Source organism: Aotus nancymaae, unplaced genomic scaffold (genome assembly GCF_030222135.1).
Source record: "Aotus nancymaae isolate 86718 unplaced genomic scaffold, 86718_ANA_hifiasm-v0.15.2.pri h1tg000012l, whole genome shotgun sequence".
Taxonomy (NCBI): Eukaryota; Metazoa; Chordata; class Mammalia; order Primates; family Aotidae; genus Aotus; species Aotus nancymaae.
In genome coordinates this window covers 41,005,306-41,022,305 of record NW_026988423.1, presented here as the reverse complement: position 1 = coordinate 41,022,305, position 17,000 = coordinate 41,005,306, and the positions used below count along the sequence as shown (strand labels likewise).

Here is a 17,000-nt window from a genome sequence, read left to right as displayed (position 1 = left end):
GCTGGGATTACAGGTGTGAGCCATCGTGTCTGGCATTTTTTTTTTTTTTTGAGACAGGGTTTCACCATATTGATCAGGCTGGTCTCGAACTCCTGACCTCATGATCCACCAGCCTCACCCACCCAAAGTGCTGGGATTACAGGCGTGAGCCACTGCGCCCAGCTTTTTTTTTTTTTTTTTTTTTTTAAAGAGACAGGGTCTTCCTTGGTTGCCCAGGCTGGAGGGCAGTGGCATGATCATAGCTCACTGCAGCTTCAAACTCCTGGGCTTGAGCAATTCTCTCATCTCAGCCTCCCAAGTAGCTGGGACTGCAGGTGCACATCACCACACCTAGTTAACCCTTTTTTGTAGAGAGCAGGTCTCACTATGTTGCCCAGGCTGGTCTAAAACTCCTGGGCTCAAGAAATGTTCCTGCTCAGCCTCTCAAGTAGCTGGGACTGCAGACATGCATCACCACAGTGGCTAACTTTAAAAAATTTTTGTAAAGATGAGGATCTCCTTATGTTGCCCAGGCTGGTCTCCAACTCCTGGCCTCAAGTGATCCTCTTGGCAGAGATCCTCCTGGCAGGACTCTGAGTGACCCAAGTGTCCTCCTGTTCTGTTCCCTGGGTCCCCTCTCGCGTGCCCTGCTGGCCTTCATTGCCTTGGCCTCCCAAAGTGTTGGGATTACAGGTGTGAGCCACTGCGCCTGGGCTTTGTTTTTTTTAAAGTGGAGACAGGGTCTGGTTATGTTGCCCAGGCTGCTCTGGAACTCATGGCCTCAAGCAATCCTCTGCCTTGGACTCCCACAGTGCTAGGGTTACAGGTGGGAATCACCTCACATAGTTTTTTTTTTTTTTTTTCTAATGAAATATAACAAACAAATATAAACAAACAAATATAACAAACAAGAAAAGGCCAGGCATGGTGGCTTACTCCTGTAATCTCAGCACTTTGGGAGGCTGAGGCGGGAGGATCACTTGAGCCCAAGAAGTTCAAGACCAGCCTGGGCAATACAGTGAGACCCCATCTCAATTAAACAAAAGTAAAGTTAAATAAAGAAAAATACAGAAAAGCCCACATGTGTATGTAGCTTGATGAATTTTCACAAAGTAAATAAACCAGCTAATTACACCCAGTTCAAGAAACAGCGTAACACCAACCAGTGTCTCTGAAGACACACTAATGCTGCCCCTCAGTCACTATGTCCACCCTGACTCACTGTGGGGGTTGTGGGAGTTCCTCCCAGAGCTTCTGCTTCCTAAAACTGCTGACAGGCTGGTGTTTACTTTACTAAGCTATGCAGGTAGTTTAGATGCACAGTCAGGTTTGGAAACCATTCTTGGAAGCCTTACAGCCTCCTTGGTTGTAAGTAAAACTAGAGGATGCTTTGCTCTCAGCCTGGGACACAGCACAGTTGTCTGGCTGGGTTTCCCCACGGAGCAGTGGGCATTTCCTGAATTTGGGGTCTGCAAAGCACGTGGTGTCAGCTCCCGGGTTCAGGAAGCCCAATTGGTCAGCTCCAGCCTGCTGGGCATGTGGCCCTCTCTCCCTGGCAGGAGTTGCACGAAGAGGTATTTTTGGAAGGTGCAGGAATTCTGCACTTGGAAAATACCTGCTCATAGGCTGGGCTGAATTTTCATTTTCAAATGATGATGTGGCTGAGGGGCCTGACCTGCCCAGTTTTCCAGGATCTAGGGGTGGAGAAAGTCAGGAGTCCTGCTCATTTTTTACTTTTTCTTTAAATTATATCAACCTTTTCTTTCTGCTTTAAATCCCTGTATCCCAGAAGCTTCAAGAGAACCGTGAGGTGCCTCCCGCAGCCCACTGCTGTTCGATGCTGTGTGCAGGTAAGTGTTTCAGCTTGTCCCAAATTAGCCAGGGTTTTTAGGTCACTTTAGGTGGGGTAAAAGTTTAACTCTCAGTTCTCCATCAAAGATCTTTGGCTCTGGACTCCTTACCTGGAGCCTCCCTGGCCTTCCCCGGCAGGACTTTGAGTGACACAAGTGTCCTCCTGTTCTGTTCACTGGGTCCCCTCTCCTGTGCCCTGCTGGCCTTCATTAATTGCAGCTTTTACTGTTCATCCATCCATCCATCTATCTATCCATGCATCCATCCATGCATGCACGCATCCATCCATCCATCCATCCATCCATCCATGCCTCCATCCATCCATCGCCAGGCCCTGTGGTGCTGGTTGTGACAGACACAACCGTCTTCTTGGTCTCTGCTCACTGCAACGTCTGCCTTCTGGGTTCAAGCAACTCTCCCGCCTCAGCCTCCTGAGTAGCTGGGACTACAGGCACATGCCACCACACCCGGCTAATTTTTGTATTTTTAGTAGAGATGGAGTTTCACAATGTTGGCCAGGCAGGTCTCGAACTCCTGACCTCGTGATCTGCCCACCTCGGCCTCCCAGAGTGCTAGGATTACAGATGTGAGCCACCGTGCCTGGCCTCTTATTTATTTATTTGTTTATTTGAGACGGAATCTCATGACGGAATCTCGGTCTGTTGCCAGGCTGGAATGCAGTGGTGCAATCTCGGCTCACTGCAACCTCTGCTACCTGGGTTCAAGCGATTCTCCTGCCTCAGCCTCCTGAGTAGCTGGGACTCCAGGTGCATGCCACCATGCCTGGCTAGTTTTTGTATTTTTAGTAGAGATGGGAATTTCACCATTTTGGCCAGGATGGTCTTGATTTCCTGACCTCATGATCCACCCGCCTCAGCCTCCCAAAATGCTGGGATTACAGGCATGAGCCACTGCACCGAGCCCGTGTCCTTCTTTTATTTTTTATTTATTTATTTTTGTTTTTAAAATTCTTTTGGAAGCCCAAGATCAAACCTGTGTTCTTCTTAAGAGCAAAGCAATGCCGACAACCCGAATAGCAAAAGCGCTGGAGGCTGATGCTGCCTTTTCAGCTCTCAGAGCCCACGCATGCCTCGGTATGTTGCATATACTTTCCCTCCAGGAGGCGAGACTGCCGTAATAAGGAGTCCTCACTCATCCTTGGCCAGGTTTTCTTCTCTAGAGATGAATTCCCAAGGCAGAAGCCGTGCAAAGGCTGGCCAAGAGGGGAGAGGCTCGCAGCTCTCACTGGGATGGCAGCAAACACTGGGCCGTTTCCTCTTGGCCCTGCCAGCGCTTCGTAGGCTGTTTGGAAGAAACAGGCTGTGAGCCCTTTGAATTGCCTGAAGAAGGGGGCAAAGCTATCTATACTCTCAGGTGAAGTTATCTTTTTTTAATGTTTTCTGAGACAGAGTCTTGCTCTGTTGCCCAGGCTGGAGTGCAGTTGCAAAGTCTCAGTTCACTACAGCCTCTTTATCCCAGGGTCGAGCAAGTCTCCTGCCTCAGCCTCCAGAGTTGCTGGGATTATAGGTGCGCACCACCACATCCAGCTAATTTTTGCATTTTTAGTAGAGATGGGGCTGGTCTCGAACTCCTGACTTCAAGTGATCCACCTGCCTCGGACTCCCAAAGTGCTGGGATTACAGGTGTGAGCCACTGCACCCAGCTGATGCTCTCTAGTGAGGTTATCTAATTCTGGGCTGATCACCTGGAGAGGTAAGGCCTGGGAGGGAAAACAGAAATACAGAAAGAGTGTTCAGAATCTATAAGGCTTATTAAATTACACAGAGGAATAGAAATGTCACGTGAACCAGATGTGCATATAGGCTTGGACAGTTTTTCAGGAACGAGTTTTCCTTTCAAAAAAAAGTTATGGCTGGGCATGGTGGCTCATGCCTGTAATCCCAGTACTTTGTGAGGCCAAGATGGGCAGATCACCTGAGGTTGGGAGTTCAAGACCAGCTTGACCAACATGGAGAAACCCTGTCTCTACTAAAAATACAAAATTAGCCAGGCGTGGTGGTACACGCCTATAATTCCAGCCACTTGGGAGGCTGAGGCAGGAGAATTGCTTGAACCCAGGAAGCAGAGGCTGTGGTGAGCTGAGATCGCACCATTGCATTCCAGCCTGGGCAACAACATCGAAACTCTGCCTCAAAAAAAAAAAAAAAAAAAAAGTTATGTATTCATTCCTTGTAAACAGGTAATCTAGGCCAGGCGTGATGGCTCATGCCTACAATCCCAGCACTTTGGGAGTCCAAGGTGGGAGGACTGCTTGAGCCCAGGAGTTCAAGACCAGTTTGGGCAACACAGCAAGATCCTATCTCTTAAAAAAAAAATAGGTAAAAGGCTGGGCATAGTGGCTCACACCTGAAATCTCAGCACTCTAGGAGGCCAAGGCGGGCAGATCACATGAGGCCAGGAATTCTAGACCAGCCTGGCCAACATAGCGAAATCCCGTTTCTACTAAAAAGGTGGAGAAATTAGCTGGTTGAGGTGGAGTGTACCTGTAATCCCAGCTACCCAGGAGGCTGAGGCAGGAGAATTGCTGGAACCTGGGAACCCGGGAGGCAGAGGCTGCAGTGAGCTGAGATTGAGACCACGACTCCATCTCAAAAAAAAAAAAAAAAATTGGCAGGGCATGGTGGCACATGCCTTAAATCCTAGCTACTTGGGAGGCTTAGGCAGGAGAATCGCTTGAACCCAGGAGGCTGAGGTTGCAGTGAGCTGAGATCGTGCCATTGCACTCCAGCCTGGGCAACAAGAATGAAACTCCATCTCAAAAACAAAAAACAAAAAATGACTATATTCTGGTGTCTTTTTTCCTACTAGTACATATACTATATGTGTTGGGGGCAGATTCAGAAAGCATGAAAAGTTCATCTTGTTCTCAATAACACTGAGCTTTGCTTCAGATCAAGCTGCTTCTTACTTCTGCCTCAAAGGCTGGACCCTGTCAGCTACAGACAGTGTAGCCCCCGGGTCACCTGAAGCTGTTCTGCTCAGGGAGACATCCTGCCATGTGAGTTTCACTGAAATAATCATGTTCTTTGTTCTTACTGAATTCCCATGTCTAGAATTCGTTCTTATAGTTCAATACGTGCTAGGAGGGCCAGTGCCAGCTCCCCACCTGGCTATTCAATTCTTTTTCCAGGTCTTATAGGTGGGGGAAGGATTTTCTGGGCAGTGAGGGAGGTCATCTCCGATCTCGATCTCTACTTTGTGGAGAGAGCCTGTCAGGGCTGTGCACCAGCGGTGGCTTCCGTATTACTGAGGTCATGGTGAGTCCTTCTGAAGAGGTGTGAAATGTAGAAAGCAGAATGGAACTTGGCCCCTGCTTAGCATTAAAAGACTGGTTAGAGGATTGCTTGAGGCCAGGAGTTTGAGATTAGCTTGGGCAACATAACGAGACCCTGTCTCTGAAAGCAAAACAAAGCCTGGGCATGATGGCTCACACCTGTAATCCCAACACGTTGGGAGGCCAAGGCAGGCGGATCACCTGAGGTCAGGAGTTCGAGACCAGCCTGGCCAACATGGAGAAACCCCATCTCTACTAAAAGTACCCAGGGAAAGCTGAGGCACGAGAATCACTTAAGCCTGGGAGGTAGAGGTTGCAGTAAGCCAAGATCACATGACTGCACTCCAGCCTTGGCAACAGAGTGAGACTGTCTAAAAAAAAAAAAGGTGATCTCTGTCCAATGGAATATTATTTGGCCATAACAAGGAATTAAGTACCGATACGTGCGACAACATGGATCAACTTTGAAAACATTATACTATGTGCAAAAGAAGGTAGTTACCTTCCCGAGTTCAAGCAATTCTCCTGCCGCAGCCTCCGGAGTAGCTGGGACTATAGGCGTCCATCACCACGCCCGGCTAATTTTTGTATTTTTAGTAGAGACGGGGGTTTCACGATGTTGGCCAGGCTGGTCTCGAACTCTTGACCTCACGTGATTCACCGGACTTGGCTTCCCAAAGTGCAGTAGACAGCAATTTTGAATATGGCTTTCAGATTCTGCACTCATGCCTTTTCTACTCTATGTCAATGGAGTTGAAATAATTGCTTTGACAGAACCTGATGTAGATGTGTCTGTAGGAAGAAACTAAAATGAATGGATCGTTTTGTGAAATTTTAGCCCTTCCCCCACCTTTTTTTGCTTCTCTGCCTTTTTCTCCCTTCCTGGTTTTCACTTCTTTCTTTTAGGAAGTCAGCAGTCTACCCCCACCTCTGTGGTTGGGAGGGAATCTACTATTGCAGGTCTACACTTTAGTGCGGATGAAATAGTGTGCGAGTTCGATATTTGCGTTTGGGCGTTATCTCCCCCAGGAAACAGCTCCTCCGCCAGCAGCGCGCAAAGGTGGGATCTGAAGCAGTGGACAGGCAGAGGAGGGGGATTTCCAGGAAAAGCCCATTTTCTTGTCCTGTCCTAGGGTTTCACAGATGAAGGCCTCTCGGCCACCCACGTGGGGTGGGGGCGGTGAGGACGCCACCTGCCCGAGGCTCGCCTGCAGCCAGGGCACGCGCGCCGTTGCTGGGGCAACCACCTGGCCGGGGGCTGCCGGGAAGCCCCCTCGGGAGCGCGCACGGGCAGGGCGGCGGGGGCGCGGGCCCGGCTGCGACGTCAGACTCCCGCCCCTCGGCGCCCGCTGGACCCAGCTCTATCCTCAGCCCCGCCTCCCTCGGCGGGCAGCCGGCCGGAACTCACGAATCAGAGCAGCCGACACATCGCCCGCTCAACCAATCGCAGCGCGCGTGTGATCCCGCGACCGCCCCGGCCCCTGGCGACCCGAGCTGAGGCGGCTACAGCGGGAGTCGCTGCTGAGGCGGCCGTCGGTGCGGGTTGCGGCGGCGCTCCTCCGCGGGGCCGAGCCGGGCTGGCAGCTGCAGGCGCTTGGCGGTGAGGGCGGGCTCTCGAGTGGCCCCCGGCCGAGGGCGGTGGGACTAGCGGCTGAGCCCAGGATGCCGGCGAGGCGGCGCGGGGGCTCCTCACTCCTCCCAGGTAAGGAGAACGCGGCGCTCGCCGCGGCTCCGCTCCCCAAGCACCGCCTCCCGCCCGGCCCCGAGCCCAGTCCTGGCATCCCTCGGCCCCTCGTCGTCCCCTGCCCGCTGCCTCCTGCCGGTCCAACCCCGCCCCTGAGCGCGGAGTCCCGGGTCTGGCCCGCGTGGCCCCCGCTCCCACGCTCCTTCCCCCATCGCCAGCGTTTCCCGGGCTCGGCCTCGTCCTGGCCGCGGGGGCGTCCCTGCCCTCTCCCCTCTGCCCCTTCCCTCCCTTCTCGCGGCCCTGGGACCGCGTCCCAGCCCCGGAGTTCCCTGGGATGGAACCCCCATCTCGCCGGCATCGGACTTTCGCCCCCGCCTCTCCCCCGGCTGCGCTTCTCCAGCTCATCGCCCCATCGCCCTACCCGTTGTACGTTGTCCTCTCTGCAAAGCAGTCGCCCGCCCCGCTCCGGGTGTCCCTGGGTCTTGCCCTTTTGCTCCCAGGCGCCTTTCTTTCCCAACTTGTGTCTTCTCCCCTCCCTTTGACCGCCCACCATCGCAGTCTCCTCTTCCTTCCCTTACACTTAAACCTCCAGACACTTTCCCACTCTCTGGAATGCCAGATCCGTCGCTTTTTTTTTTTTTTAAAGAGATGGAATATCTCTATGTTGCCCAGGCTGGCCTCGAACTCCTGACCTCAAGCGATCCTTCTGCCTTGGCCTCCCAAAGTGTTGGGATTACAGGCGTGAGCCACTTCGTCCAGCCCAGATCCATAGAGTAATATCTTCATTCGTCCTTACATGAGCCGCACCCCCATAACGTGTAAAGTGCCTTGCCCAGAGTCTAGCACACAGTAGGCCTGGCACATGGTGAGTGGTCACGCATGTTAGTCTCTTCTTCCTTCCAGGCCTTTTGTATTTTCCAGATGATGGTAGCAAGAAGTCCAATGTCCACAGGGATTTGACTCTGCCTGAAAAATGGTATGGGAGATGGCAGGAGAAGTTGGCGAACTCCAATAAAGCAGTCAAATGGTCAATTACTTATTGCATTCATTAAGAAGAAACAGAATTCTGCTATCTGTGTCATGTATTGTTTTATGTTAATTGCCTTTGTAAAGGATTCTTAGGGTGCCAGTCAGCGGGCTTTGCAGTATAATTACTCCCCATTCTCTCTCCATCCCCATCTGCAGTTTAGGGAACCTTTCTTTTAGGAAAGAAAGAGCCCCTACCTCCCAGCTAAAATGGCATAGTATATAAGCAGTGTTGCACGGGTTTATTTATTAGCTGGACTGTCCAGGGAGCGGCAATGAGTTTTCATCTTTTAAGATCCAGGAGGAATCAGGATTTGGATTTCCTGGAATCAGCTGCTGTACAGATCAGATACGCTTAAGAATGAAACTTCCGACAAGTTCTCTAAGAGTGAAAGAGGAATTATCCACTTCTCTCCCTCCCCCTCTCCAAACACTGGCTCGTGGAGGAAATAGTGAGTTGATTTTTAAAAAAGAGTAAGATGCGTTTGACTTTTTAAAGTGATAAAAGTGTTGTCATTGGCCCTGTGCTATTCTTGCCACATTTGCTCTGATGGTCTCAAGCCTGGATGAATCAGTCAGCTTTTTCTGCTCCTGGGATCCCAGGGCAGGCTGGTGAAAATCATGTACCTAAGCTGCTAGGTGCTGTTTCTGCACTTCTGGATCCTGGAGGCCCTTTGACGTACCCTCTAGATTCCTCTTTCACCCTGAAATCTGAATGGCTGTTAATAGATCCTTAGTATTCTCCTCTGACTGTCCTCCTCTTGCCTTCTCTTCTTTGCTTGTTTTGCCTCTTAACTTTGCAGAAGAAATTGGTGGACATCAGCCCTGAACTCTTAAGGAGCTGTAATTTTTGTCTGTGCCTATCTGTATCTTATTTCTAATATCTTTTCCTTTGATCTCAGAGGAAGAGGGGTCTTCCTTTCTAAGCTAACATCTTTGATCTCTCCCCATATATATATACTTTTCTTTTTTGCTGGACGATAGACATCCTCAGGTCTCCACCGTCCAGACCAAAACAACGCTTTCCCTGACGCTTCCCTTTTCTTTTTTCAGGCTTCTCAGATCAACGTGGCGTTCCTTGGGGTTTCGTTTTTGTTCTTTTCTCTAATTTCCTTATGTGATTACACTTATTTTCATGGCTTCAAATAGCACCTGTATATTTATGGTTTTCGAAAATGTCTATTTGGTCCCCATTTCTCTTGAACCTCAGGTCCCAGTTTTCATCTGCCTACTGTATAACTAACTGTATGTGGGTGCTTGGTGCTTCAAATGTGGTTACCTTTTCCCTCCCTTTTTCTCTATACATAGCCCCCTTCAAGCACATATACAGACATTCCTCTTATTTTAAGATCTTTACTCTAGAAACTTTAAAATCATCTTATTTTCTCCCCACATTAAGTCTAGCATAGATCCTGTTGCTACCTCACATCTTTTTTTCTCTCTTCATAAGACTTTTTATTCTCTCTTCATTGCCAGAAGACTGGTTCAGACCTTGGTTATGCTTTTTCTGAACCTCTGGGTCCTGTAGTCTACTTTGTCCTCCACACTGCTGCTGGGATTGCTTCCATTTCTCGGATATCAGTCTGATCATGCTGCTTACTTTCTTTAAAAATTCTTGGGCCGGGCGCGGTGGCTCATGCCTGTAATACCAGCACTTTGGGAGGCCAAGGCGGGTGGATCACGAGGTCAAGAGATCGAGACCATCCCGGTCAACATGGTGAAACCCCGTCTCTACTAAAAATACAAAAAATTAGCTGGACATGGTGGTGCGTGCCTGTAATCCCAGCTACTCAGGAGGCTGAGGCAGAATTGCCTGAACCCAGGAGGCGGAGGTTGCGGTGAGCCGAGTGCGCCATTGCACTCCAGCCTGGGTAACAAGAGCGAAACTCCATCTGAAAAAAAAAAAAAAAAAATTCTTATCAGCTCCCAGTTCCTTAGCATGTTGAGCCAGTCCTTCCAGGCCTCTACAGCATGGGCGCATCCGCTTCCTGGCCCTTCGCGATCCAGAGAAGAAAGCAGTAAGGAAACAGACCATTCACTGCAGTATGATCAAGACTGTGACAGATGACGACAGGGTGCTCTGGGAGCACCACCCTGGAGAGAGTGAGGACAAGTTTCTGTCCACAGGCACCTAGGACTTTTTCTATCTCCTCAGTTTGGGTTAGGTGACTCTTTGTGTTCCTACAGCACGCTGTACATACTTCGGTCTCCATTTTTACCACTTATACCATCTTTACTTCTTTTGTTTGAGAGACATTCTTGGTCCGTTGCTCAGGCTGGAGTGTAGTGGTCCCATCTCAGCTCACTGCAACCTCTGCCTCCAGTGTTTGAGTAATTCTTATACCTCAGCCTTCCTAGTAGCTGGGATTACAGGCACCAGCCACCACACCCAGCTACTTCTTTTTTTTTTTTTCCGTTCTTTTTGCCCAGGCTGGAGTGCAATGGCGTAGTTTTGGCTCACTGCATCTTCTGCCTCCCGGGTTTAAGTGATTCTCCTGCCTCAGCCTCCCGAGTAGCTGGGATTACAGGCATGCGCCACCGTGCCCAACTCCCCCCCCCCCCCGCCTTTTTTTTTGTGATGGCGTTTCGTTCTTGTTGCCCAGGCTGGAGTGCAATGGCGGGATCTTGGCTCACTGCAACCTCCACCTCCCGGGGTCAAGCGAGTCTCCTGCCTCAGCTTCCCGAGTAGCTGGGATTACAGGCATGTGCCACCACACCCAGCTAATTTTGTATTTTTAGTAGAGATGGGGTTTCTCCATGTTGGTCAGACCGGTCTCGAAATACCGACCTCATGTGATCTGCCTGTCTCGGCCTCCCAAAGTGCTGGGTTTATAGGTGTGAGCCACCGCGCCTGGCCTGTCACACACTTCTGTATGTTACCTTTTCTTCCAAAATGCCCGTCACCCCTTACCTTTCGTTGTCTGGATTCAGCTCTTCTGAAAACTTAGTTTACTGGGCACTATGTGCCTGGCAATTTGTGAGAAACTAGAGATACAATGAGATTTGATGCAACCCTTTTCCTTAAAGAGTTCACTCTCAAGTCAGGGAGAAAAATAAGAAAACAGAACCTTATAAATAGTAAAAATGGGCTGGGCACAGTAGTTTATGCTTGTAATCTCAGCACTCTGGGAGACCGAGGCGGGCGGATCACTTGAGCTTAGGAGTTTAAGACCAACCTGGCCAACATGATAAAATCCTGTCTCTACTAAAAATACAAATATTAGCAGGGCATGGTGGCGGGCGCCTGTAATCCCAGCTACTTGGGAGACTGAGGCAGGAGAATTGCTTGAACCCGGGAGGCAGAGGTTGCAGTGAGCTGAGATCATGTCATTGCACTCCAGCCTGGGCAACAGAGCAAGACTCCATCTCAATTAAAAAAGAAAAAAGAAAAAAAGAAAACTGTGTGATAACCTGGTGCTTTTGGGAAAGAACTGGTGATTTAGAAAGGCTGGAGAAGGGGCATGCTGAGCGATGAGGCTGGAAAGGTATATAGGAGTAGCTCATGAATGAGCTTGTGTGTCCTATTACATAGCTTTATCCTGATGGTAGTGAGGAACCTTTGAAGGATTTCATCCTGGCAGATCTTACAAAGTCTGGCTTGTTCCCATCTCAGGCTTTGTGTCTTGCCGCATGTCTTGCCTTTTGCCTCAGCCATATAAAATCACCTCCATTACCTGAACATGTCTAAATGGCTTTATGCTTCTTTTTCTCTGTGGAATGCCTTTTTCCACTGTAGCCACCTGGGGATTATACAGGCTTTGGTTATCTCTGCAGTAAAGTCTTCCCACATCTGCCTGCAATCCGCCTCTCTTCCTCACAATTGTCATTTACTCATTTACATGTCTTTTTCTGCTCTAAGGGTAGGGCTTTGAAATCAGAATGGGTTTTGATTCATGGCATCCCCTACTCTGGCAGGTAACGTGAATGGGTATAGTGATCAGGTGTGTTTTGATTATATTTACTTATTTTTCTAGAGATGGGGTCTTGCTATATTGCCCAGGCTGGTGCTAACCTCCTGGATAGAGGTAATCCTCTTGCTTTGACTTCCCAGAGTGTTGGGATTATGGGTGTGAGCCACTGCACCCGGCCCCAGTTGTGTGTGTGTGTGTGTGTGTGTGTGTGTGTGTGTGTGTATATATATATATATATATTTTTTTTTTTTTTTTTTTTTTTGAGACGGAGTTTCACTCTTGTTACCCAGGCTGGAGTGCAATGGCGTGATCTCAGCTCACCGCAACCTCCGCCTCCTGGGTTCAAGCAATTCTCCTGCCTCAGCCTCCCGAGTAGCTGGGACTACAGGCACGCGCCACCGTGCCCAGCTAATTTTTGTATTTTTAGTAGAGACGGGGTTTCACCTTGTTGACCAGGATGGTCTCAATCTCTTGACCTCGTGATCCACCCGCCTCGGCCTCCCAAAGTGCTGGGATTATAGGCGTGAGCTACCACGCCCGGCCGGCCCCAGGTATATTTAAAGAATAATCACTCTGATCTCTGGCAAGATTGTAGAGAACAGGTTAGACAGAGGCAGGAGTAGATGCACAAAGACCAGTTAAGGTGATCATTGTAGGAATCTCAGTGAAAGATGGTGAGGCCAGTGAGGCCGAGGGGATAGATTTGAGAGTGAATCTGTGGAATAAGAACTGGTTAGGTGTATAGGTGAGCGAGAGGGAGAAGGAAGGGTCAAGGATGACTTACTGATTTCTGGCTTGGGTGACTGGCCAATGCTGGTTCTAGGTACTGTTCATTTACATAGGAAATACAGGAAAAGAAACAAATTTTTTTTTTTTGAGACGGAGTTTCGCTCTTGTTACCTAGGCTGGAGTGCAATGGCGCGATCTTGGCTCACCGCAACATCCGCCTCTTGGGTCCAGGCAATTCTCCTGCCTCAGCCTCCTGAGTAGCTGGGATTACAGGCACGCGCCACCATGCCCAGCTAATTTTTTGTATTTTTAGTAGAGATGGGGTTTCACCATGTTGATCAGGATGGTCTCGATCTCTTGACCTCGTGATCCACCCGCCTTGGCCTCCCAAAGTGCTGGGATTACAGGCGTGAGCCACTGCGCCCGGCAAGAAACAAATTTTGAGGGAAAAGGAGAAAGCCAATGATAATATCTTGATACCTAGGAAATAGCCTGAGAGAGCAGTTGGGCCTGAAGATGGAGATGCATATGGAGGGTCTGTGCTAGAATTGAAACTGAAGTCATCAGAAGTAGGTGAGGTTACCTGGTTCAGTGATTTTCAACACAGGCACTACTTAAAAACTACCTGGGGAGCTTTTAAAGAGTGAGGATGGGGGATCGAGGCATCCACAGGGATTCTGTAACATTTGGTCTGGTGCAGAGCAAGACTTTGTTGCTTTAAAGATGCTTCTCATGAGATGGTGATAGGTATCTAGGGCTGAGAACTGGGCTGAGAGACCAAAGAGGGAGTAATAGAACCCTGAAGAACAATGGTAGTAACTTTTCCTTTAAGTATCAGGATAGCTGGGTGTGGTGGCTCACACCTGTAATCTCACAGTTTGAGGAGATTGAGGTGGGAGAATTGCTTGAGGCCAGGAGTTTGAGACCAGCCCGCACAACATAGCAAGAACCCTGTCTCTACAAAATATTAAAAAATTAGCCAGGCGTGATGGCACATGCCTGTAGTCCCAGGTATGTAGAAGGCTGAGGCAGGAGGATTGCTTGAGCCCAGGAGTTTGGGGCTGCAGTCAGCTATGATCATGCCACTGCTTTCCAGCCTGAGTGACAGAGTGAGTCTCTCTCTCTCTCTCTCTCTCTCTCTCTCTCTCTCTCTCTCTCTCTCACACACACACACACACCTGCTCATCCTAGGATGAATATCCCCTTTGTTGACATAGTTAGTTTTTTGCTTTTCTGGTTCCATTGTACATTTACCTAGTAAAGGGCTTACCACATTTTATTTAAATTATATCTGCTGTGTCCATTTTTATAAGTAAGGAGTTCCTTGAAGTCCAAAACCATGCCTTATTTATCTTTTCCTCACTGCCTTGGATAGTACTTGATATCTTTTAGAAACTTGATAAAAGTTTGTTGAATACATCAGTTGAGAAGTGATATGAAACAGAGTTTGAACTCATGATTTTGCAAACTGACCAGCTATTTCTTTCTTTGCTGCTTAACAGGTGACTAGTCAAATTTGTGTAGTCATTCTTGGTTTATAAACAGCCTTGCCAGGCACGGTGGCTTGTGCCTGTAATCCCAGCACTTTGGGAGGCCGAGGCGGGAGAATCACGAGCTCAAGAGATGGAGACCACCCTGGCCAACATGATGAAACCCTGTCTCTCCTAAAAATACAAAAATTAGCTGGGCGTGGTGATGTATGCCTATAATCCCAGCTACTTGGAAGGCTGAGGCAGGATAATTGCTTGAACCCAGGAGGCGGAGGTTGCAGTGAACTGAGATCGTGCCACTGCACTCCAGCCTGGTGACAGTGAGACTTTGTCTCAAAAAGCAAACAAACAAACAAAAAACAAACCACATACACAACCTTTATAAACTAGAATGGATTAAGATAAATACTATTTGCTCTGTAATGTCTTGACTTTTAAGGTGGTTAAACTGTGACAGTTACTACAGAGATTCATTCAGGCTTTGTCTTTAGAAGATACCATTTAAAATAGACTTTATTTCATATGATTAAGGTGTATTGATCTTGTATGTTTTTAAAACAAATAGCTCTCGTTTTAGGCTCATAAGCTTTGTAATTTTTAACTAGAACAAAAACTGTCAAATTGACAAAAGATCTTGAACAGTGGCTTAACAATTTCTTTTTAACTAAGAAAATTAAGGAAGCAGGGAATATGCCTTAAGCAAACCCTGTACCTAAATGAATCTCGCTGGCCTTGGTGATGGGTAGGGAGAAATCACTAATTATCGTGTATTTAAGAACTGTTATTGGAAACACCTGTAACTGCTTGTATATTGAAATCAATGTATTTTCTTTTCTGTTTTTTTTTTAAGGCAGAGTCTTGCTCTGTTACCCAGGCTGAAGTGCAGTGGTGCCATCTCGGCTCACTGCAACCTCCACCTCCTGGGTTCGAGAGATTCCCCTGCCTCAGCCTCCTAAGTAGCTGGGATTATAGGCCTGCGCCCCCACACCCAGCTAAGTTTTGTATTTTTGGTAGAGGGGGTTTCACCTTGTTGACCAGGCTGGTATTGAAAGCCTGACCTCAAGTGATCCATCCGCCTTGGCCTCCCAAATTGCTGGGATTATAGGCGTGAGCCACCATCCCCGACCTCAGCCTATTTTCTATTTTCTGATTTCTCAGGGCTTAGATGTAAACCATAGGATCTTTTGTGTTCTTTTGTTCTTTGTTTTTTTCTTAAGATTTTGTCAGCTGTTTCTTTTTATAGGATTTGTGGTTGACAGTTCCTTGCTTTTAACATTTTAGAATTAAGAAACTTTTTTCAGATGAGAAATCTTGTCATTTGAATTCGTTTTCTTATAGGTAACATCCTCTCTCCCCAGCTGCTTTAGAGGTTTTTTTCTATGTCTTTAGTTTTCAGATGTTAAATTACGATGTGTCTGATTGCACGAATTTCTTAGGGTTTTCCTATTGGGAGTTCTCTTACTCTTGAACTGCAGATTTGTCTTTTCCCACATTTGAGAAGTTTTCAGTCACTTATTAGAATAATTTTTAGTACCACTGTCTGTTTCCTCTCTTTCTGTGACTGAATGTTAGATCTTTTGTACTATCTCACAGGACGTGAAGCACTATTTTTCTTTTTCTTTTTTTTTGTGAGACAGAGTCTTGCTCTGTCGCTCAGGCTGGAATGCAATGGTACGATCTCAGCTCACTGCAACCTCTGCCTCCTGGGTTCAAGTGATTCTTTTGCCTCAGCCTCATGAATGGCTGGGAATACAGGTGCCCACCACCATGCCTGGCTAATTTTTGTATTTTTTTTTTTTAGTAGAGATGGGGTTTCGCCATGTTGGCCAGGCTGGTTTCGAACTCCTGACCTCAGGTGATCCACTTGCCTCGGCCTCCTAAAGTGCTGGGATTACAGGGTTGAGCCACCACACGTGGTGAGGCACTATTTTTTCGTTTTTTTCCAGTCTTATTTTTCTGTCTGTTGTTTTGATTGTGCAGTTCTTACTGTTTCAGGTTTACTGCTTATTACCCGTGTTATATTCATTCTGCTGTTCAGCTAACCCAGTTATTATTTTGGTTGTTTTTCAGTTCTACAATTTTTATTGGATTCTTTTTTGTGTATTCTACTTTTTTTTTTTTTTTTGAGACAGAATCTCCTCTAACCCCCAGGCTGGAGTGCAGTGGTGCAATCTTGGCTCACTGCAATCTCTGCCACCTGGGTTCAAGCGATTTTCCTACCTCAGCCTCCTGAGTAGCTGGGATTACAGGCGCCTACCACCATGTCCAGCTAATTTTTATATTTTTAGTAGAGACGGGGTTTTGCCATCTTGGTCAGGCTGGTCTTGAACACCTGACCTTGTGATCCACCCACCTCAGCCTCCCAAAGTACTGACATTACAGGCGTGAGCCACCTTGCCCGGCCATGTTGGATATTTGGAGTAAGGGATCATATTTAAACTTTATGTTTTAGTAGACAGTCACCTTAGAAGGAGCATGTAGCTCCCAGCTTACCTTTTAATTGGGATATAATTGAGATATAATTAACATGCCACACATTCAACCATTTAAGGTGTAAAATTCATTTACCTTTGGTATATTCATACAGTTGTACATCCATTACCACAATCAATTTTAGAACATTTTCATACCACACACTTCTTAGCCATTATCCTCAACTCTCCTACTCTTCATTCTCTCCATCCCTAGGGAACCACTAATCTGTTTTCTGTCTTTATAGATTTATATTATAAAATAATATTATAAAATAAAAAAAATAGGAATATTTATTTTGAACACATCATAAAAATGGAATCATATATAGTATTGTTCTGCTTTATTGTTTCATTTTTTTAGTGTAATATTTACTATTACTCTGTATTAACTATTAATATTTACTAGTTTATTATTTTTTATAATTATAAATATAAATTATATTTATTTGTAAATAGTGAGCAGTAATTTATTTTTGTAGTGTTTTTGGTTTCAAAATCTGGCTAAAATTGGCCTTATATAATGAGTTGGGAAGTGTCAAGAATTAGTGTTGCTGGTGCATT

At 47.4% G+C, this 17,000-nt stretch overlaps 1 protein-coding gene across 2 annotated transcripts in view; it reads left to right on the top strand.

Annotated features, from left to right (window-relative positions):
• Positions 1-6,638: 6,638 nt before the first annotated feature.
• Positions 6,639-17,000, top strand: part of TPST1 (tyrosylprotein sulfotransferase 1) — a 108,792-nt gene continuing 98,430 nt past the window's right edge. Inside the window, exon 1 of one of the 2 annotated variants that reach the window (XM_064375609.1) lies at positions 6,639-6,827. The gene's annotated coding sequence lies outside the window, so the exon portion shown is untranslated. The remainder of the gene's footprint in view (positions 6,828-17,000) is intronic. The other variant, XM_064375610.1, reaches the window with a different exon arrangement.